The 22,843-nt window shown below is 39.6% G+C and overlaps 1 long non-coding RNA gene across 3 annotated transcripts in view; it reads right to left on the bottom strand.

Annotated features, from left to right (window-relative positions):
• Positions 1 to 314: 314 nt before the first annotated feature.
• Positions 315 to 22,843, bottom strand: part of LOC102032880 — a 257,711-nt gene continuing 235,182 nt past the window's right edge. For all 3 annotated transcript variants that reach the window (XR_001335651.2, XR_004081715.1, XR_004081716.1), the window contains one exon: positions 315 to 8,879. This is a non-coding gene — a long non-coding RNA (uncharacterized LOC102032880). The remainder of the gene's footprint in view (positions 8,880 to 22,843) is intronic.

The following is a 22,843-nucleotide window of genomic DNA, read 5'->3' on the forward strand; positions in this document are numbered from 1 at the left end:
TGTTGGCAGTACTTGAAACTTTGGAGACTCCCTTTGAACTGGGAGTGCCCCAGTTAACTCAGCTCTCCAATGTTCCACCAAGGCCAGGATTTCACTTGACCTTATAGCCCTGATTTTAAATTATCTGCTGTTTGAAAACACACAACCACGTTGGTCCGCACAGCGCCCTGTCCTGCTTCTTAGGAATGCATCATAACACAAATACCTGGTTTGTGAAATCAAACATTATCTGTTCATTTGGGCTCCTTGGCCTGCCATTCTCTCGCTTCTAAAATAAATAGGATTACTCTCATAAAAAAAAGGGAAAGAAAACATTTCAGAGGAATGGAATCAGATTTAATCTTCATGTCTCATATTCAGCTAAACTCATATCAAATGTGAACAGATAATACAAATATGGGCACCAGAGGAGGTTATTTTTAACATTTGCAAGTAATTCTTCACAATCACAAACATCACAAAAATCTTGGTAAGTATCATGCCAAGGAACCAAAGTCAAATTTGAAGGCAAGTATATGATTCCCTGGCTTTTAACATAAAACCCTTGATGGAAAGAAGATCCACAGGCTCTGACACAGCAAATAGGGCACTGAGGTGTGCTGGAACTTCTGCTTCTTTATAAAAGGGATATATTCAGAAAACTCACAGAGGTGCATAATCTTACCAGCCATTTCAAGGTGAAGAAAGAAAGACTGGAGTTTGTGATCTCATCTGCAGTTGCAAAAAATTTTAGCTTTTAGTTTTAAAGGAGTGATGTGAAGAGATGCTGGAGATGACACAACAAATATAGTTCAGCTAACACAGTGTATGTGTGGGTTAGCAGGAATTGCAGCTGAGATCTGTAATACAGTGCCATCTGTAGAGGTCATGAGCAGGAGATTTACATCAAGATTCACCAGCCATTTGTTTCAATCATAACCATACTAAGTGTGCAGCACCATGCGCCACCTCCTCCATCCTGCATGTTTTCTGCAGATAAAATACTGCACAAAAATCTATCTCCAATGTCCTCTACTAACTGCCATTATTTCAAACGTTTCCAACTTTGAAAAATCAAAAACATTTTGACCTCAAAAGAGCCTAATTACTGTGTCTGTATATAACAAAGAAAAACAAGGCAAATCCAGACATAACTGACATAGCTGTGGTATACCTGCCTCCATATGAATAATTTCTTTGAATATTGGTGTGAGTGTTGTTTATGCAACACTAAAGTGTCAAAAAAAAAGATAAATGAATTCACTGTTAACCTTAATGATGATAACAGCACAAGTGGCTAGAGAGCTAGAAAGCATTTATTGTTTGAAATTGTTGCATTCTGCCTCCCTCGACATTTCTAAGAGCCCTAGCTTTGTAGGTCAAGATACCAACCATCTCATTACCCAGATTTCTGCAGCCTGTTAAGAGACCACATTCTCGTTGGCATATTTGTTTTGTTCACTGTCTGTTCCCTTTCATTAAAAACTAAAGATGTTTTATGATGAAAGCAGGAGTATTCAGAAAAACATAACTATTGAGACTCACTGCAACGCTACTTTACTAGCTCAGGAGGGAAGTGATATTTCCCCACATTTTTTTCTACTCAAGAGCAAATTTATAGTAAATTGCTCAACAAAAAAGTAACCTTTCAAAGAATGTTCAGAGGATCAGAGGGGAAAGAAAAAAGTAGAAACAGAAACACCACACTTTGGAGGAAGAGTATAGAAAAAAAGATATGTTCAGGGGAAAATACAAGAGATGAAAGCCTGGCCCAACCGAATTCCAGAATAAAACAGCCATTGGTTTCAACAGGGTCATGATCTCTGTCAAGATCTGAGTCTGGATTCACTTTTGAAGTAGGCGTGGCCTAGGAGCAGGAGGGAAGAATTAGCAATAATTTAAAATATCTCTCTCTGTCTTAAACAGCCCATCATACATTTCATTTTACAAAAGACACAAGTGGTTATGAAACACAGCTATCTAGGTACACCCCATTTTTCACCACACTACCCTTTTTGCTACCTTTCTATCACACATTAACATGATTTTTTTTGGTGTTTGCTGGTGTTGAATGGGATGATAGAATTAACACAATGGCTAGTGCTACACACCAGAACTGCCTACATTTCATCTCAAGCCACTTTTCATCATAGAAAAAACAACATCATATATGTAGAGGCACAGGCTTTGGTGCTACACTGAGACACCTGTGATTGCATGCTATATGCATCAGTGCTGTGTTTGTGTAAGTTATGCTTGTGTCTTGTACGCACACCCACACACTACACGTATGCAGCAATTCTCAGTGCACAGGCACACACATGGAGGGATGGAGGAAGGGCAGGAATGGGGGAGCCACAATAATGCTGCTCCTGGCTGTTACAGGAGCATTTCTTACAGAATTTGTTCCCATGTTAATGGATCACAGAAAAAAAATCTGTATTATTTTATTTTGTTAAACATTTGTATTCCCTACTGCATTGCTATAAAAGGAATGTGCTAACTGTCAGTCTTTTAAGAAATATGAGACAATTCCTTGCACTTTTGGTTTGAAATTGGAACTAAAACACATTTGCTACAGAAGAACTGATCTGTATGGCCCTGCAGGAGGTAAAGGCTGGGAGTCAACTCACTCCTTGTGGCATAGGAATCTAGATGAGTTGCTCTATATCCTGTATCCTCTGATCATTTTCAGAAAAACAAAAAGTTGCCATAAAATCACAAAATGTTCAGCAAATCCATGACTGTCCAAGACTTTGATGTCAGGAATGGACCCATCAGTACAGCCACCTCACAGCTGCAAATGGAGGCAGGGTTCTGGGTATTTTGATGGGGAAAAAAAATATTGCCTGCATATGCTCCCACTAAATCAGCATTCACTTAGCCACCCAAGAGCATGAAACTCAGCATAATAGATCTTTCATAGCTCACAGAAGAGGTCACAGTATAAGAATGTTGAAAAATACAACACAATCTTTTGTAGGTAAGAAACTTCAAGGTAGGAGGTGTAAGTTGTAGCAAGAATAGAAACCTCAGAGGAGATCATCAGAAAGTGATTAACATGGGGTTTTCAAAAGAATGTGCACAATTGACAATATTTTCAACACCGACGTACTTCAAACTCCTCTGACGTCCTGTTTCTTATGCATTATACACACGCACACACACACAGAGCTCAAATTTCTGCTACTCATAATTACCCAAAGTATTATGATCACATCTTTCACACATTCAATTTTTTGGAAAAATTCTCATTGAAAAGACTTTCAGCAGGGCAACTTTACTTTGAGTACAATTTCTGGGGCACTATATTTTTTATATTTAATATGTCACTTGATGCTTTGTTAAACTGTCTGATATGATGTTTGTTATAAACAAGCAGTGTGTTGGAATCCAGATAAACAGCAAGGACACAACTCTTTTCCAAGAGTATGTGCCGTATCTTGTTCGTTGCTTTTCTTTGAACTCCCTCTTTTTTAGCACGAATATACCAAACACTCAAATTCTTTTTTCTAGAAAATGGGGTACTGCATTAATATGGTATTGCATGCTTATTTTGATTTGCTGAAGCCCAAGTCAGCTAATATCCCAGGTGAATTGGATGAAACTACAACTGGCTATAACCAACAAGGGCAAGAAACTCAGAGACAACTGTAGACAAAGGCTGTCTGCTGCTTAGCATCCTGCAACATCCTACAGGAAAGTGGAGCAGGATATCAGATTTTGATCAAGAGAATATTGCTGAGGGAAGTGGGACCACAACTTTCTGGATTAACCTCCAAGGACAGACAAGGCAAACACAATTACTGGGCATCAAATAATGCCCCTCCTCACTTTTACTTCTCCAAAAATCTGTCACTCCATGAGACTGCCAGGAAGGAGCAGAGATGGAAGTGGTGCAAGTTTCAGTAATGAATCAATGCCAGGAAAAAGACATAGGAAATTCAAATCTGTAGGAACTGAATGCTTTGCCTTAGCCACAAAATGCATTCAAATTCATGTCTCCATTTCTGGTTTCATTTTTTTTATACCTTCCCAATAAATTCCAGGGGCCAAGGCAGGACAATTCTGGGTCCAGAGAAGCAGCTAGCTGTCCAGAGAGATGCACAGGCAGCTCACACTCCTCTAAAAGGTACTTCTGGTGTGCAAGCTGCTCACACCCCTCTAAAAGTAATCTCATTCATCCAAATATTTGAAATTAAACTGTTTCAGACAAAAAATGAGTTCACTACTTTTCAGCACTGAGTCCCATTTTTTATTTTGCAATTCCAAAGGCATGTGGGATCTTCTCTTCCATCCCCCTCTGTCTCATATTTTGAAAATTCCCACTTCTTTGAGTGTGATGTCATGATGCATTGCCATGAATATTTAACTTAAAATTATGAGTACTAAATTGGAACTTCTTTGCATGGCAAAAGATCACACACGGGGAAATAGTGGTTTAAACAAAGATCTTCTATAATTAGTGAAAATAACAAAGGAAATATTAATGATTACATCAAAGGATTCTTCACTGAGTATTGTTTTTATTTACTTCCTAAGGGAGCACAGAGCTCCATGAAAAGATAACACTGTTTTAGGCAGAAGTATATAAATAAAAGAAGGCCATCTAGAGATTCCAACTTCAAACCAGGGCCTCAAAAATACTCCAAGATCCAGAAGAGTTCTCTAATTGATCTGATTACATGTCAGGCACTAGCACTCTCTAGGTATGCAGTGCTGATAAGCCTGCAGTATGTAAGCACCTTTTCAGCTGAACATGACACACAACACTGCAGCTACCCTGGGCATCTGTCTCCACATACATAAGGCATAGCCTGGGGATTAATTTCATCCACTAGCATAAATAGGACTAATTTTTTGAAGTACAGATAGCTAAAAATAGCTAAGAGTAATGTTATGCAATAAAACCTGGTATATGTTTCCCCTTTCCAGATGAAAGAATCTGACATGGCTTCAAATAAAAAGAGGTGGCAGCCTGACCAGAACACAAAATATATTCATTTCATTCCCTTCCAGAGAGGCAGCATTTTAATCTTCTATACATTAAAGATGCATGCCCACTATCATATCATTTCAGCAGCCTAAATATTAAATTATGACCTCACAACACTTCTGCCCTCCCCTGGAAAAAAAATAGGTCAAAAATAAATGGAAACAAACTGTTTTCTGCTCCTTTTTATGCATTTGACAGAGAGAAAAAAAATGAGGGAGATAAATCTGCATAATACTGAACCGAATCTCTTTAATTCCAGTCAGCTTTTATCATTCAATCACTGAGTCTGTATGTGGAAAAATTCATGCTAATTCCCCCTAGCAACAGCCGCAGCCTATCCGGGGGAGCCCCGCACCAGGCAGCTGCCAGCCAGCAAGAATAACTCTAAGTAGGTCAGCCCTGCATTTCTAAAAATGCCACGGTCTAGTAACCCCAGTGTCCCGTCTGTCTGCCCCAGCCCATAATAACCCCGATGGCTCGGTGACACAATGACACAGTACCCTGTTAGAGCGCAATCAAATCCCCCTGCATTATTCTGCTGCGAGCAGCGCTGCTGGATGAAGGACCCGTCGAGGGGCAGCATTAATCAGGCAGCCATTCATGTCCACTAGCACTTCACTCTGGAGATGGGGCCTGCATTAATGACCAGCTGTTTGAACTAACACAAACAAAATAATGCCTTCCACCCTGTTGGCTGTGCAGAATACACTATTCTAATCGGGCAGGTTATGCTCATTGACTAAACCTAAGATGTAAATTAAACAGCCCCAGACAATGCCAGCTTTTGTAACCTTCTATTAATTAAAGTAAGTATATTTAAATTATACTACACACAATTCAAAGAGCTATTGGTTTAATATACAGAGTCACCTCCTCCTACAAATTTGTGTTCATAGTCCAAAAAAAAACCAAACTAAATCCAAACCAAAAACCACCCACCCCCACTGCTTGAATAATTCAATCTACCTATCCTGGTAAATTAAAGAGCAAGTACAACAGAGCTGAACTGCAAGTGACTTCTGCTGGGAGCTGAGAACCACACCAGACCTCCAGTAACTGGTCTTTGGGAACAGTGACAGACATGCATGCTGGATATGGTGGAGGGGTGCTGATAGAAGCCCCATAAACCTCTGCCAGCCATGACACAGAGAAAGGCCAGTTGCAGCAGATTAAACACCCCCTGCAATCTCACTGTTTAAGCACTGCCGAGTTGCCTTCACAAGCCTAAAAATAATTGCAGAGGTCAGAAAGCCCCTTGCCAGGATCTGGGCATGTGCCTTTAAGAGCACATCCATCCCTCCCGCTTCCCACAGCCCTGGGGACTTCTGCATGGCTGCAAGATGCTGCAGGAAGCCCTATCCCTCCCCCCTCGCTCTTAACCAGAGAAGCCTTAATATAAACCACACCAGAGCGCAGTCAGTCTCCTCTAGGGTGGTATTTCGGTATCAGATCTGTAATGCCAGAACAGAATTTCAGCAGGCTTGCTTTGTGTCTAATTGCACCCTTCCTTTTAAACACCTTTGTTCAACTTGCCGGTCTCTTATTTCAGAGCATGCCTCCATGTCATGCAGCTGCCTATACAGGACAGAGCTAGGAAAGAAATTTTCAGGGATATACTTCTCATCTGCATTTTTTTCCTGAAGGATTTGCACTTTTGGTGAATGCATGCCATAATTCAGTCTTCACTGCTGCAGAATTCAGCAAACCTTGTGCATGTAATCCATCCACATCTGATTTAGGAACATAGCAGATTCATTAATCCATTTTGCTCTTTCTTGTTTGAGCCAGGCTTTTTAACCAGGTTATGAGAGTCTTCCTTTGCTTTGTGGTGCACATCTCATAGCAATTCCTGGAGAGATACAGTCACTGACGTAACCGTGGGCTCCTAATTACAAGCTGCTGACATTTTGCTTGTCTCTGCAGCTTTGAAGCTGCAAGTTCAGAGTCTTTCCTCCTCCCTCCTTTCTTGCTTTAAACTGCCTGATTTAGAAGCACATAACAGATTCAGAAAGGTATAGGAGTGGCATAAACTCCTTTGCAGAGCCTGCTGTATTGCCAAAGTTGTTCTTCTTTAAGCAAACAGAAAACTAAAGTTAGGGAGTAATAAGACTCCTTAGCCCCCAGCACAAGAATGCTATCCAACAGCTGGCTAAATACAATTCAACACACAGGGCTGCCTTTGTAGGCTGGGGAACAAATAGTGGAAGGACCAGACGGGCGTCTTGCAGGGTAGCTCACCATGACTATTGGGAAATCCCCTCATACACATTTTAGTATGACATTACGGTCTTTGGCTTTGTATAAAAGGGAAAAAAAGGAAAGGAAAAAACCCTGTCTTTCTCGATAGGCAGCTGCTAGAATCCATGCCAAGCCCTGCTAGCTGAGTGCAGTGCTTGTTTTCCCTGTTTCTGCATTGTTTAGATATGGCCAAATGAAATACCTACCAAATGAAATATGTCTGTACTGTGACAAGTCTACCTGCTCTAAAACCACCCCAAGCAGATTCCACAATAAAAAATACACCTGGCTGCATTTCACAGAAATCAAGTGCCAAATGAAAGCATTGGCTTTTCTCAATACATGAGGAACCCTTTTCAATTAGAGGCTGATTTTGAAAATCTAAGAAAAAAAAAGGGAAAAATAGAAAGATGCAAGTATAACACTGAATACAAATGCTCAGTTGAGGATTTAGCCATCTGATTACTGTGGTAGCCAGCTGGTCTAGAAGTCATCTGGGATGCATTTATTTTGATTAGATTGATCACATTTCTATTTACAGTATAGAATTTTTCACCATACTGAATACAGCTGTGTTTATAGAGATTTTAAGATGGAGAAAATGAAACTCCACGGTTTCTCTCAGCACAGTGCAGAAGACTCAGTGCTTCAAGGTGTTAAGTGGAAAGGATCTGCTTTCACATTTCTTAAAAGAATACTGCCTACCATCTGTTTTCACAAAATGCCACCTCAGTCAGGAAATGGGTATAGGGCTAGAGCTGAAAATACAAGCTGCTATCAAGTCTGACCCAGCAAACTCACAAACGTCCTCTGTAAATTGGTCAGAAATGTCTTTCTTTCATTTCTATACATGTTCACACACACACAAAAGCACGTACATACACAGATATATACACACAGAGCGCGAGGCTGCTGTTTTCCCTGGGGATACTCCTGCAGCCACCTAACTCATCAGTTCGCTCCCTGACAGCACCAGGAATGCTCAAGCTACAATTTACAGTCCCTCCATCCATACATTGCTTTGTTAATCAAGCCATCCTCTCTGCAGTGAGAATCCACAGAATCAGACAAACGGCACAGAGTGTTTCTTCTTCCTTTGCATTTGCATTCGCTCACTCTCTCCTTCTCCCTTGGCTTTGCCTTAACAGGCAGATACAACCGATACCTTATTTATCCATCTCCAGCACAACGCTGAGGTGAAACCTGACTGCAGCGCTGTGACTTCCCCATGTTAATCCTCTGGAGCAGCAGAGGCTGGATTCTTGTTGCTGATGCTCTTGTCGAGCACTGGATTACTTTACATAATATTTCTTTAAGCTTTCACCCACCCTATCCTAGATTAACACCCTTCCTTTCTCCTCCCTCCACCCCGCCACAGAAAACCCCAAAATCATCACATATTGCAACCCTTGGCTTCCAGAACCAATAAAAAAAAATCCGCGGCTCCATCGCTCTTCTTCCTTAGCAATGTGCAGACGAGAGAGTTTCGAGCCAGCCAAGCCAGTGTGAAGCGCAGGCAGCAAGACTGCAGCAGCCCCAGCAGCAGCAGAAAGAGCAGCAGCCGCCCAGGTAAATGGAGGGAAAAGCAGGTTCTGTCGAAAGCGGTGCAGCATCGTAGCTGTGAGGAAAGACTGCCTTGCTTCTTCCGAACGGTGCAGCTTTCTGCCTGCAGGAACGGAGAAAAGGGAAGACGCAGAATTAAAAATAAAAGCCAAAACAGTTAAGAAGAAACAATAACTATAACAAATTGTCGTAACTTTATTTTTCTGGGCTTTTGGGCACTTCTGGGAGGCTGCCTCTTTTCCTTTCCCTCCCCAAAGTATCCTATGTTGCTGGATGCTACTGTCCAAGAGTGCGGAGTCACAAAGGCTCACTCTCCAAAGCGCAGTGAGACCAGCATCACATGAGAAACCACATGACGCACCCAAATCGGATGCTGATGTGGTCCAGTATTTCACTCGGAGGGGGGGAATATCTCAACCAAAACATGCCCCTCTCTAGCGGGGAGAATGAATTTCCCTTTAAAAAAAATTAAAATATTTAAAAAGGCAGCAGCTCAAAATAGAAATATCTCCATATCTCTCCATCTTCAATGCCAATGCTTCAGAAGGCAGGAGAATGCTGTTCCACAGACACTAGCTGGATGGCAGCAATATTACTTCCAGGCTATGTTATTCTAAACTGATTGCACTTAAGTGAATTCCTGAAAAGCATACTCCATGTCTCCCTAACATGAACAGACCGAGAAAACCCTCTCCATTATCGTTCCCTGCAATCTGTATCCAAACCTGCATTCTGAATAATTTATTTGAGACTAATAAGCCGTTTGCCAAGACTACTCCCTTTCCCACTCAGCCCCACACTCAATGAGCGACTACAGCAAGAAACACAGAGGCTTCACCATTTCCTTAACCGGTAATTTTAGTAAATTCACTGTCCACAAAATAATCAGGCAAAAATGAGTAGGAGAGTTTTTTCCTCTTTTTCATGTATGGACACAACAGAGGTCTCTCTTGTTTGTGGATGGTGGCAACATTTTCCTCACACTGCTGACTCAAAAGCTTTCAGTCCAAGCCAAGAAGCAAACATTCTTGCCTGCCAATTCCTGCAGAGGTGTTGTGCCACCCTTTTTAACGCAGAAACATCTGGACACCTCTCTCAGCCGCCGAATGAGAGCGTGCAGCTCTGTAATGCTGTTTACTGTCAGGGCACAAAGCAGTTAACATCCTTGGCTGCTTTACCATCTTGCCTATAGGAGCATGGAACCGAGGGACTGGTTCGCTCGAGAAACAAAAGCAGAGAAGCTGACCTTGATGATCAATGGAATTGCTGATCACAAAGTTATCATCCAACAAACAGTTAGCGGTTTGTAGCTTGTTTTATGCCTAACATTTGTTCAAGTGACAGAGCAGGTGGCACAGAGTCTTCTGTCCCCTTTGTTTGCAAAAGCTGGGCACCACCTCGCAACACTGCGCTCCCTGGCTCTTAACACTGAAACTGTACACGGTGTCGGGGAAATATAGGAAGAGAACTGCCGTGAATCCACACAGCTGCTTTGCACAGGATTCCATTTCAATCTCTGAAGTTACATAACGGAGATGAAGCACAGAATTCCCCCAGAAGAGACATGCTTAACCCTTACACAGGAAAGCACAATCGGAGCAAAACCCATGTGCTCTCTTGTGCTGATTTCAACCTTCCCAACTGTTCACACAATAGCAGATTGCAAAAATTTGCACAAGGCAGTTGTAGCTTGTTCTCATTGGCTCCTCTCAGAAAGAGGTTTTGCAATGGGCTGCACCTAGGAATTGCCTAAATTCCACGTAAAATCCAGTAGTAGCATTCAGCCTCAGCAATGCTGCTAGTGTTTAGGAGAGGCGCAGGACTGCATGTACAGAAATCACAAGATTACCACAGTCATCTGAGGGCATTTTCACCTGTGGGGTTAATAATTGAAGCACTGGCAAATCTTTGATGGAAAACAGTAGAGGTATACCCAAACTCTGACTGTAGCTTTTCAATATAATACTGTATTTTCAGATGTTATGTCAGCTAATATGGTGGATCTAGGTTATGGATTACTTTTTCAGTCCAAAATATAAACATTACTGAGGCAGGAACCGAGTCCAGCAATATGTATATCTTCAGGACTTTGGACTGCAAGATGAAAGGAGCTGTCCTGGAGACCAATCCCATTGTTTTTAACCTACAACAATTATAACAGCATGGCGCTGAATGGCTTCTAGTCTGTTCTCATTAGTTTCTAAGACAGAGCTGCAGCAGTTTGTAACTCTGTGAGTCAATGGTTTTTCCTACTTGATACGAATAGCTCATTTATCTGTTCTGACTTAGAGATATGTTGGAAGGGTCATCTGGACTTAACTCAATGAAACCCCTGGGTATCATCAACACTAAATCAGGTCATAGGCAACTTCATCCTGAAAACTCTGAGGTGGAGATTCCATAACCTCTTCCAGTGCTGACCTCCCTCCCTGGGAAATTAAATGCAGAAAATAAATGTTCATCCTGCATTTCTTATATAGGCAGCCTTCGCCTACTGCACTGCTGAATTGCATACATTTTCCTAGATCTGCCACTGAAAGCAGAGGGAGGGCGCCAAGGAATGAAGGGACTTTTCATATTAATTTAACCAAGTTCATCTCAAATTAGTAGCACCTCCAAATTGTTACCACAATTATTATTTTATCTCGATGCTTCCATTTCAACTGTTGAGCAAAGCACTAAAATGCTAGTGAACACCCTGATAACAATTCCAGTGTTCTACCACATGTTACCCATAAGAAACAGGAGAAAACCCAAAGATCCCCTGCATATGAAACTTAAACTACGCTCAGAAGCCAGAATCAGGGCTGAACCAACATGGAGGATGTTGATTTATTCAGAATAAACAAGACATATTTTTTCAATCAGACATGGAAAATGGGCCCTAGAGTATCTATAAATACATATCCACAACCTTGTGGAAAACCACCTATGCAAGCACACAATGTATGTACCTTTAAGCAAGATCTGGGGATACACAGTCATGTTAGATGTCAATGAAGAGTGAGGAAGAGGAAGAGGCAAGAATTTCAAAGAGAAAGACCAGTCATAATTCCTTCAGAAATGCAGAAGAAAGGCTTTATGTGAGAGACAGACTTATGCACGCAGTACTTGCAAATCTAATTCTTATACTTCAGATAAACTCCCCAATAAATGCTTTGTTAACAGCATGGTTAACGACCTTTCTTCCCTCTTCAAATCTCTAACATAGGTACTTTACTCTGTTAGATGTTGTTAGCTCTCAAAGTAATTCATTGGCAGGCTCTAAATTACCCGTCTAATGTGACTTTCTCAGTTTAGCTCCAGAGCATATTTTCTCCCCTCCAGAGAATGGAGAACTCAGAAGTTGTCCAAACAGAGCAGCTGAGGGTACAAGTAAGAATTTTGGGTTGAGATCATTACTGTTTGTGTTGACATGAAAGCTTTTGGGCTGAAACACATGGAAAGAACTGGGATTGTTTTGGATTCTGCCTTGACAAGTCATCAATAAAAATTTTCCCAGGATTGCTTCTCAAACATTTGATCACAGATCCTGCTCCATATTCGTGCAGCTTTGTGCTGCCTTAGGGATACATGAGCTATGTTAGATTTGATGTAACTGTCCACAGGGGACAGGCTTCAGAGCAAAGATTCAGCAGCTGAGTAGACACTAGATGAACATGAAGAATCAGAGCAATATACAGAGAGCCCAAAATAATCTCACTTCATGAGAGCTTAAAGGCTACTGAATTTCGTGTAGTAATTTTCAGATGCTGTTAAACCAAATACTTCTTTATATGGTTAATTTTCTGCTTGGTACAGTACTCCAATGAAACATGGATCCCTGCAAGTGTGATGTTTTGAATGTCACTGAAAACAAAACTTTGGTTTTGGAAAATGAAACATTTAAGATGTCAGCTTTTCCTTTTGGGAAGAGTGCCACTTTGGGTCTTACTTCCTGAAGTCAAAGGAAGCAGAACTTCGCTTTGATTCAGCACAGCACAGGCACTGCAGAGACTGAGCAGAAAAAACAGAACCAACCATAAATTTAAATTTTTCTTTATTTTACTCAAAAGCTGCACCCCCCCCCCCCCCCCGAGTAGCACTAAACAGGAAGCAGGGACTGAAAAATACCAGAAACTTGGAGAAATGCTGTTTTTTCAATTAGAGTAGAATGTCACTAGCACACTTGTGTATATATCAATAAAATGTGGAGTTGCTAATTTGATGGAAACATATAATTCCAAGGAACCGTCCAGTTGAATATTTAATGGTTCTTAGCAAGAATCGGGCTTTGGGGTTCAATTTTAAATTACCTTTCTCTCTGTAATCTGCAGATGGAGAAAGAATTATCATTACGCTTGAGGTTTCAACCCAAAAGCCAGGCAAAACTTGATGTTTCACTGAACTTGAAACCTCAAAGTGAACCCCAAGCCTGAAAACCTTATGGACTCAAATCAAAACAAACATATGTCAGTGAGCAAAAACCACAGAGCTTCACATGGGTCTAAGCACTGAGCCATACTGGCTACTGGCCAGTGCATGAAGAGTACACATCACACAAAATACCAGCAGAGGTTTAGTGACCACGGGGTACGGCTAGACACACACTGCCATAGTTTAGAGACAGGTCAAAGTCATCTGAGAGCTCAAGTCCCAAAAGCCATTTATCTACATTGTACCTCTTCAGTAAGGTAAGATATCTTTTGAGGAGTTTTGTGTGATCACAGCTACTTTGCTACTTGATGGGTCTCTACAAAGCTATCTCCTTGCTGAGCTGTAGGGTGTCTGGAAAGGAGATCTACCTACCTCCTCATAAAAAAAGACACACTTTAGTTTTCTAAACAGTTAAAAAATAACCATGATTCCACCTTCTCAGTTGGATTTTCAGTAAAATACACTAGAATCTGCCTCAGCCATCTAAGTGAATGAATGTGAAAAAAAAACAGGGAAATGGTGTTTCTGTATTTTCAGCACAGAGATGTTCATGACAAGAAACTGGTAAAGCACCACAGTTCTGCACTTTTCTCTTGCAGTCTTCTGAAACCAGAACAATTTATTTGAATTCACTGACTATTCAATACTACTCTTAGAAAAATTTCTGAAATAGGTTCAATTTTCTATGGATGTGTGATGGACAGTTTATCACAATTACCCTCTCAAAGTTTCAGGTATTTCAGCACTGGCCACACATGCTTGTATTGGCCAGCTCTTTAATCATATTTGAGAACCTGCTTCCAGTGTGAATACAAATGCTATCTTTAAAATTTGAGAGATGTTTTCTCTATATTCACCTATGTTTGATTGTTGTATGCTGGAAAATGCCTACATACTTTAAAAGTCTGAGTCTACATAACTTAAGTCTTGTCCTGTTGAAAGTCTGCAAACTGTGTTAGAAAGTACACTGCAGCAGCAGTCCTGGATGGCAGTAGAAATAGGACAATTAGCTGAGCAGAATGTGATATATTGATGCAAATGCAACCAAATGATAAACGACACTGAAAAACATACAAGTTTCTCTGCATTTGTAGAAGTTTCCTAACATTAATATTTTCATTATTCTTCTAACTTATTAAAAACTGTTTCCAACAGGTAAGTTAGTCCTGGGGCCAAATTCTCCTCACAGTTCAAAAGCAACGGGCATAATGTATATGCCAGTGTAAAACACGTTGGGATATAAGTTAATGTAGAGGACTGTAATTATTGTAAAGATGCAAAAATAAAATAACATTTGAAAAAAGTACATGGAAGCATGTGTTCAAATGTACAGCTTGTAGTAAAATAGGAATGTTTCACTACCTCACTTGTCATTGAATATTCAGTGATCTTATAATTCCCCTTTATTTTCTTGAAAGTGCAAAATAACACTACTATGACATAATTCTGGAATATTTAATTGCTGCAAACCACATCAATTAAGCTACATTACCAAAAACATGACCACTGAACTGTGTCATACATCTTCCATTAGATTTGCATTCATTCTGCATCACAACCTTGATTTTGGCTCCAGAACTCAACCGTTGCTTTGTTAGGTAAACCAGCACTTCAAGAAGAGAATGTAGTCTGAACACAAAAGTTCCTCATGCAGCTACTCTAATTATTTTAAGTCTCATAGTCATTAGTATGGGGTTAATGAACATAGAACACTAGGAGAAGTGATGCAAATTTCAGGAAAGGAAGAAGTTGTGTAGTCTATCAGTTCTTCGCTGTGAGGATGGTGAGGCACTGGAAGAAGCTGGCTGGAGAAGCTGTGGATGCCTCATCCCTGAAGGTGCCCAAGGCAAGGCTGGATGCAGCTTTGAGTGACCCAGTCTAGCAGAAGGTGTCCTTGTCCATGGCACAGGGGGTTGGAAATAGATGATCCCTTTAAGATTCCTTCCAATCCAAACCAGTCAATGATTCTGTGATGCATACAAACCAACCTACAAACCCGAACGTGTTTCGCCTGCCTGTGAGAAAGCTGTGTGATGAAGAGGTTACATGGAGATCAGAGCTGCACATACAATAGCTACAAGTCCATGACCTGCTCAGCCAATTAATATCATACTTATATAAAAATTTAATAACCAGTTTTGGAGGAAGGGGAAGGGTGGGGGTAATTTTAAATTTTATGCTACTCAAGGAAAAACACACAGAAAACATTACAACCAAGTCTTTAGCAAAACTGCAGACAAGGCAGTTAATATTTGGTCTTGGGCAAAAGACTGGTTTCCTTTCCTTGGCTGCCCAGTTTTAGGTGGGTATTTTACATCAAACATGTTACAAGTTCAAAGTGGAAGAGCTATGTTTTTTCACCTGCGAGTGGTTTCAACTTAGACTTCAGCATTACAGTCAGGAAGTCAGTTTTTCCATGCTTGTTACTGTAAACAAAGATTGTATGGCACATCTCCAAAAGTGATAGAGGTCAAGGACCAAACTGCAAGTGCAACAGACTGCTTCCAGAAACCAAAAGCATAACACTGAAGTGAGAATAACCACACATTCAAACCCTGGTTGATGCTCTCGTCACTCAGCTGTTTGGGCAGTGCAATGAATACATGCAATTATAATCTCACTTACCATTTTTAATACGTATATGTATATAAATATATAAATTCTGCATATTATATGTGTGTTTTCATATATACTTATACATACAATACACACCTATTGTAAGTGAAATGTGTGTGTCTGGCTGACATTGTTAGGGAGAAGAGCCAGTAACATCAATATTAACATTGCCTCCCCCTCACTTTCTCACAGTTACTTTTGACTCTGTCAAGCCTCATTCCCATGTCTACTTGGTTTTATTTTACCTCATTTTAAAAATGTAGAGTAAAATAATATTGGACATTTGTAGGAAGAGTCCTTGTCCTCAAACCATAACATTTCTATTGATATTTTCATTGTAAAACATTACCCCTTACAAGAATAGTTGCTAGACTTTATATCTGTATATTTTGTTCATCAGGTTGTTGCTTTTTGCTTCTCCTTAGGTTTGAACTCGAATTTGCTAATGTTGTAATTTCTTTTTGTTTCACATCTGAACTTCTAAATATTATTTTAATGAACATAATTTACCCCCTCCTGCCCTTGTGTGACGTTTATAACATTACCTAACTATTCACAAGTTCTATATGCTTATTTTCATCTCCAGGCCCCCAATCTGAAGTGCTGCAGATGGGTACTTACAACTACAACTGAAGCATGTAGAAATTGTTAATACAACATAGTGCATTCCAAACTGAATACTGTAAACAGGTGGAGACTGAACAAATGTCCACATTACTGAGGAACAATTTCACTGATGGTGTTTATCACATTTAATATTTGTGCCCAAAACTTTATGAAGGTTCTTCTAACTTCACTGTGCTTGCAATATCATAAATGATATAATTTAGGGCATCATTTGAGACACAGAAGTAACTGGAGGCATATTTCAGTTGACCTACAAACCTTAATCTTTTGATTTCTTCTACAAGTGTTTGCAACCCATCTCATCTGCTACTGTACTAAGCAAGCAGTATTCATGACAGAACTACAGCCTCCTGGCAGGGGCATGGGAAAAAAAATTAAAAGCAAAGTACAGCAGAGCTTAGGAAAGAAGGTGAGAAGCCTGATTATTATCAGAAATGAAGACAGTCCAAGGAATAAACTGAAGAAAAGCATATTTATTCAAAAGTCCTAAAATTAGACTTATTTAGACTCATGTAATAAGTTCTTTTTTACATTCTACTGCCTTCAATATGACAGAAGCACATACTTCCCTGGTCTTCGCTGGGAAAGACCCTTTCCTGAGTCAGGACTACAGATGTCATTCTGACTGAACAACATAAAAGCCTCAGATGCATGTTGTTAATTTGTGAACTGGAGACATGTTTAACTGTATAGAAATTGTGAAAAACTCAAAAGAGCTTTAAAAATAATTATGGCGAACAGGTTGAATGCTTCCTGGTCTTACATCCAACCCAAGAAGTCATCTGAAAATGTCTCTGCACTCAATTGCCATTTAAAAGTTTAGTCAATCCCTCTGACTCCAACAACCATTATGAGATTCAGCTTTGGAATATTTGTTTTTGCTCATCATTATCATCTCATCCTATGCTTTCAAGCATTCAAGCATTTCAAAGTATCTCAAAACAAAACCGGTTGGCTGTGAAGCATGATCAATGAAAACATGACTCCAAACTAGAAAATCTTGCTGTTCATCAGATTTGGACCCAACAAACACTGATATTTTTAAGTATGTAAAATGTTAAATATTCAGAGATCTTGTTGAAGACATTTTAACCAATGAAACAGTTTACTGTTAAGTTTAACAATAAAGTGAAGTTGACACTCACCCATGCTATCAGCCCATATATGTTTTATGGCGAATGAAGGCCCACCCCCCTCCTCCAATTTAGCAGAGAGGAATTCCTTCTGTAAACACAAATTCTTTTACTTCTGTGCATGCCAAAATAATCTTCACCTGTAAGCTTACAGTTGCACTAACAAGGTCTATGACCAGTGCCAATGAACTTTCTCTGGATAAGCCTGAACAAGACTAAGAATGAAATGAAAACAACATAAAGCACCTTAGTGTATCCTTTGCTTTATTCATTTCTAGTGTCAATGATTGTCTAATTGGCATGAATCCTAAACTACATCTTTCTGCCATCAACCTACAGAGGACAATCTCCATGAAAGCAGGGGTGTTTTTTTTCAGTAAACTATACCCTCTTAATTCAACTATCTTCACCCCATCACCTAAATTAAAAAGACTCCTATTTCTGGATGTACTTCTATAATAAAGCATACTCAATTAACCTGCTGCCTTTGCCCTCCTTAAATCAACAAAAAACTTCTTCAGACTTGAATGGATTTGAATTTCACATATGGTATCAAAATATCTTGATATGTGTAATGCTACAGCCTTTTCATTTATGCTGAGAGTGACGGCAAAGATGCTGATGTACTGTGTGCAAACCAAATTTCTTTTTGAGAGAAAAATATTATCTTTTTTCAACTTTTTGAACATGAAAGGGCTTTTGCCTGCAACATGAAAATGTTTTTCAAACATTAAATTCTTGACAGAGTTACCAGTCAGACAGGAGACAGACTAGTCTTAAAATGAATAACAATGATACATTCTTTTCTTTTCTAGAATTACATTTTTAAAGCACTTAAAAACCCAAACCCAGCCTAAACGAAAACAACAAAAAACCTCCACAAACAACAAAAACAACCCATCCTGAAAAGAAAACAAAACCAAACCCCTGCTATTTTTAAACAAATGGGGAGAAAGAGAGACGTATTTGCATTTGCTGTGCCTGCGCCAGGCCATCCTGCAGAGCAGCTCTCAGCTGGACCATGGTCCCCTAACACCAATTCCTTTCATTAGGATAACCAAATTAAAATGAGTACTTCTGTTACAGAGTCTGGCCATAAGCTGCAATCACTAACTGTCAAACTTATATTGGATCTCCACATATTGATCCATATGGTTGTGGGTGCCTCAGATTTTTACCTGTGCTGTTTCAGTGGCCTTTGCTTGACCAGTGACACCTTTTCAGTCCCAAAGGGCTCTACTTCCCTGTCCCAGCTTCCTGGGCTAGCAAAATGAAAACAAAGGTTTTCCTCATAAAAAGAGTAGCAATACCACATATCCCCCTCTCCGGAGGAGGAGAAGGATGTGATGCTTGGTCCCCACTCAGGTTAAACCTGAGTGACACATGATGGTAAAAAATTAAATGAAAAACCACAGAGACTACTGTTTTCTTTTCTTTCTTTCAAACCTAACAAGATTTATGATTGAAAAGCAATTTTTGTTCCCCTGGATTATGGTTGCATTTGAAAGGAAAACCATCCCCAAAACTAAGGAGAAATATCTGCATCATCCATGCTAACATGAAGTAATACTTTAGCTTCAGGTCAGTGGGGCTGGTAAGTGCAGCTAAGATAATAAAAAAATTGTAGATATCAAGGGCTCTGGGAAGCACAGTATTGTGACTCAAATGAACAGACATCTGAATAGGTTTTTTCTTAGGCCACATGCTGAAGATTTTAGCAAAGAATTAATTAGACATTGCTCTTTTGAAATGGACATCCTCATGCAAAACTGCTGGAGGAAGAAGTTAGAGATTTTAATTTCCTACCCAGCAGAAGACTACAGTTCTCACTGAAAAAAATTCTAGCACACATTAAAGAGAAAAAAAGTGACAAATCCAAGGAAAAATTTTCTTTTACAAAAAACATCTAAATTAGAAAAACAACCATTTTAATATCTCTTTGAAAAAAGGTAAAACAAGAAATAATCTAATGCACTTGTATAAATACTTTTCCTCTAATCTTTATTTACAGACAATTCTATTCACAGATCACTAAGTTGTTATATCAGAGAATTAAGGCTGGTGGGGTGTGAATTCACCCACATTTCATGTGTTCTGCTTCCTTTTAGATAAAGCTTTCTTCTGAATTTGCCAAGGTTTTAAGCACACTTGAGAAGCAGTCATTGTTTTAATGTTTAAACTTTAAAATTATTAAGTCCACACAGGTAGTCAAGATTAACTGCAGTTTAATGCTGTCCACCTTTACAAATGTAGGAAAGGACATCTGTAAAACATGAATATAACTCAAGGAACACAAGTTTGCACAGCTACAAAAAAAGAGGCAACCAGAGCAAGATAAGAAGTGATTGAGTTAAAGATGAAAATGTTTCAGGAAAACGTAAAGGACAATCATTCTCTGCTTGGAAAACAGAGCAGAAGGACATGGTGCAAAGATAAAAACACTGTATTGTTTGCACAACACTGTGAAATCCTTCCACAACTGCATAATTTTACAGTTTGCATATGTATGGTGTACACGATTTCTCAGAAACAAGTATATCTTAATGATAAGCAAAAAAAGGTGAAAATGGCTCAGTTTTGTTCTTCTGCAAACACACTAACTTTTTTTTTTTTTTTTTTTTTTTTTTTTTTGAGGATTGGCCAAAATTCAAGGGTATGGAAACATCCCAGCCTGTTTAGTGCCCAGGGCGCTTGGTGGACATGGAGCCCACTCACCTGCCCACTGTTTTCTTACCTTACCTAAACTGGAGATGAATTTGATCCCCTGTGTACAGTATCTGCAGAAAATACATACATCTACAAGCTACATAGGTCATAAATTGCCATCTGACATCACCTTGTACCCATTTGTACATGTCAACATTTTATCATTTGGTAAACATACCACGCACTCCTTTAGTTTCTACAGTACATCAATTTAAATATCTCTTTTTCAAAATCAAAATCAATCAGTAGAAACTGTACATGGAAAAGAAGAGAAAAAAGTGCTTGAATTAATCCTACCTAAGAAAATATTTTAGAAAGGGATACATGGATTCCTGCTGAATGCGCAGCAGTACAACATTCAGCAGTAATTTAAATCTATATTATATTTAATAAAACCACAGTGTGTTCTCTTGTCCTATTAAAGCTGCATTCTACCTTACCAGGTCTGAATAATTTGTATAAAATTGATTGCTACAGTTCTTAGTAAGAGCTATAATTGCATTCCTGGTATAACTTAAAATGGTAACCTTATCTTAATTAGTAGCATGCTACAGAAATGCTTCTGAAAGCTGTGGAGGATTAACCTGCATTTTTAAACTGAAGCCTTGGGGTTGGGTTTTTTGTACGGTTTTGTTGGGTTTTTTCTAATTTCATCTCTAACACAGGAACTACTGCTAATTTATTGTAAACAAAAAAGAACAGGGGCTGGGACAAGGGAATACTGCCCTTTGAAGACCAGCGGGAAAACTTCACACAGCCCAACCCCAGCGCACACTGCAGAGGAAAAAATTCTGATCAATTACAGAATAAATTAAAAATAAATAAATAAATAAACAAAAAACAATGCCAAAAACCCTCGCTTAAACACATCACCATCCCAAACCAAAATCAAGCCAAAAGATTCACACGAGCAATGTGCTGCAGCCACCCACAACAGGGTCTCTCATGACAGTACCAAAAGTCATTCCAAAGCTGCAAGTACAGCTGCCTGCCCAGCCCATCAGCCACCCAGATGCTGTCCAGCTGATGTGACTTCTAGAAGCCTACACTTCAGAATATGGCAAAAGAATGTCACTGCTTTGTCAGAGTCAGAAAAATTAATAGTAGTAAAATTTGGTGGCAAGTGACTAAAAGCCCTTTATGCAAATGCTGTTTTCCTGCTCTGGCCTGAGCTTGGGGGAATTTTATTTTATTTGTTGACTTTCTTGCTGCATTTAAGCAGATCCATATTGCTGTTTTGTGGAAAACTGATACAGGTTTCTAGCTTAATAAACAAATAGCAATCAGCTTTATTTAGAAAGGAACTCATCAAGCAGCAGCTGTATAAGGCATCTACTCGCAGGAGGCAGTGCTGGAACTGAAGTCTGAAACAGAGCCCAAATCCTTCCACATTTTGTCATATATTTTACCATTGTTTGTGCTGCAGTTCTGCTCAGCACTAATTTTATGAGTCCCATCTTAATCCAGCAAAAATAACAAAACTAAACAAAACAATGCCCATTCCTTACTAATAATTTCCTTGGACTTCCGTGCTGTCGATCATGTACCACAGTAAAACTACAGTAAGCTACCAAACAGTAAAGGCCAGGATTAGGATTCCAATAAATTACTTTCTGTAACTGTATCTTTTCCAAATTAACTTCTATTCCCAATTTTTCAGTGGCAAGGAAACATCCAGCTTTTTAGCCCAGTTCACTAGTCGTATCCCAGACCCCGCAGGGCACAGACTGCTCTGAAGGCTTCTGTGTGCACCTATCTGTATGAACACAGCATGATGGGATTCTCCATGCTGTGCTCTAGCTCCACTGAGCCAATTATGGATAGAGAAGCAATGAGGTGGTGTTTCAGAATTTCTATAGTGAATCTACTTAAAAATTAGCACGTGCAACATGGCACACATCCATATGTATGTGGGCATCCCTGAACACATCCCTGCATTGTCCCCTGACATTTCACATGCATGTAAAATGGTTAAACTCCCCCAGAAATGATGAGACCTTTCTCTGAGCTGTAGCATTTTCCTCACTGAAGCAATGCACCTCTGTAAGGTGAAACATGCTTTCATTCTTTCTTTTGAAGAGAAGGCCCACAAAGCAAGAATCTGCATTACTTTATTGTTCAGTATAGCAAAGAGATGCCTACAGTTTTTTTATTTAATTACTAAGGAGTTTGCAGTTTGAAATGAGACTGATTCAAATTTCAGCCTTTTCTTTAACTTTTACTGATGATATGGAGTGGAAAGAGAGGAACTGAATGAAAATCATCACTTATCCACGACTGCCTGCTTACTGTTTCTGCTTATGGCAATGCACGAGCAGAACAATCAGCCTTGCCTCTGGTGTGAGCCCAGCCAGTCTGTTAGCTAGTCCTTATAAATCCATCCATCACCTCTATGAAAGTCACTGCCTTCCTTTTACCAAAGATAATGTATGTTATTGGGATTATACCACTGCATGCAAAGTCATTAAAGAAAGATAGACGACAATTTATGACTGAGTGTGTGGACAGCAGGGCATTATTTTAACCATAAAATCACAATCTGCAAGGAGAGTGGCCAAACCAGAAGAGC

This window comes from Geospiza fortis, unplaced genomic scaffold (genome assembly GCF_000277835.1).
Source record: "Geospiza fortis unplaced genomic scaffold, GeoFor_1.0 scaffold104, whole genome shotgun sequence".
NCBI classification, from domain to species: Eukaryota; Metazoa; Chordata; class Aves; order Passeriformes; family Thraupidae; genus Geospiza; species Geospiza fortis.